We start from the raw sequence: 1,542 nt of genomic DNA, 5'->3' as shown, positions 1-1,542 counted from the left end.
TGTTCCCAGAATCAAGAAGTTACTTTTTTTTTATTCTTGAAAACTGATTATGGGAACAATTTTTGACAAAATTGTGCCCAGAATCAAAAAATTAAACAAACGCATTTCTGTTCCCAAACTGATTCTGGGAACAAAAGAACAGAATCAAACACTGTTTGGCAAGTTGTCATGCGTAGCCTTAATCACCTATTCACTATCCTCATGGTTGGAGTATTATAATTTTAAATTTATGACTGTCCTTGAATGGCCCACCAAACATTTTTTGCCAATTGAGTTTCAAAGTATCAGCTTCTTCAGGCATAGTCGAATGGCAAAATAGACATTGCGGACTGGTTTTTCTTCTAGTGATGAAATTGATGACTGCAGGTTAAGCTCGCTAATTCGAGCACATCAAAGTCCATGAAAATCTCAATCTGGAATCAAAATGTCGAAAGGGGAAGAGGAATAAAAGAGGGTGAATCAAGAAACTCTGCTCTTCACCCTGTAAAGAGCGACTCCACAAATAGAAAAACTAAAGAAGTTCTGTCTCGAATGACCAACTTCGCCAAGTTGGGCATACCTCATGGGAGGTCAACTTTCATGTGACAGCAGCAAACTATTAACACCACTTTGAATCCGTGATGAGCTTAATGATAGCTTAACATATCCTTTGACGTCTTCTTAATGCTTAATGCTATTTTGACTTGCAAATCTAATTGCTTGGCAGCCTTGGTAGATAGTGAAGTGAAGAAAACCAACAGACATGTTGTAATTAGTGAGCTTGATAGGTCCAGCGATTGCAGAACAACTCAAAGCTAAACTGCTCTACAAAAGCTAAAGGCTCTCACTTTTAAGCCTTCAAACAGTGACTTACACCCCCATCTTTTATACTAAGTACCACATTCATAATAAGGCTGCGCATGACAACGATTCTGTGCACGGGAATAAATTCTACTCAGAAATGATTCTTTTTTATTCTGTGCCCGGAATTGATTCTGAGCATTTTAAGGCGTTTGTTAACGGCCCAAAATTCCATCCCTGGAATAGAAAAAGAATATAAATGCGTTTGGTAACGCCATAAAATTTTTTTTTATTAATAATATTTTTAAATATTTTAATATTTCTTTCTTTTTTTTCTTTTTTTTTCTTTTCCTCCTTGGCCATGGCCTACTCGCCTGTCATTACCGGTAATATATTTTTTATTAATAATATTTTTATTAAAAGTATTTTTTCTTTTTTTTTGCCATGGCCTGGTCGCTGGCCATGACCGGTAAAATATTTTTTTATTAATAATATTTTTTATTAAAATATTTTTTTATTAATAATATTTTTTATTAAAATATTTTTATTAAAAATATATATTTTTATTTTTTTGGCCATGACCGGTAAAATATTTTTTTATTAATAATATTTTATATTAAAATATTTTTATTAAAAATATACATTTTTATTTTTTTGGGCCATGGCCTAGTCGCCGGTCATGACCGGTAAAATATTTTTTTATTAAAAATATATTTTTTTTCTTTTTTTGCCATGTCCTGATCGCCGGCCATGACCTGTAAA

At 32.7% G+C, this 1,542-nt stretch overlaps 1 long non-coding RNA gene across 1 annotated transcript; it reads right to left on the bottom strand.

Moving 5' to 3' along the window:
• Positions 1-396: 396 nt before the first annotated feature.
• Positions 397-892, bottom strand: LOC130136589 (uncharacterized). The gene is made up of 2 exons (XR_008815414.1): positions 828-892; positions 397-707 (listed from the first exon to the last, which is right to left on the bottom strand). It is a non-coding gene; the product is annotated as an uncharacterized LOC130136589 (long non-coding RNA).
• Positions 893-1,542: the final 650 nt, after the last annotated feature.

This window comes from Syzygium oleosum, unplaced genomic scaffold (assembly GCF_021117445.2).
Source record: "Syzygium oleosum isolate NSW1041296 unplaced genomic scaffold, Sole_v2.1 Sole_v2.46, whole genome shotgun sequence".
NCBI lineage: Eukaryota > Viridiplantae > Streptophyta > Magnoliopsida > Myrtales > Myrtaceae > Syzygium > Syzygium oleosum.
Note: the sequence above shows the minus strand (reverse complement) of the source record. Positions and strands in the feature narration are given on the sequence as shown.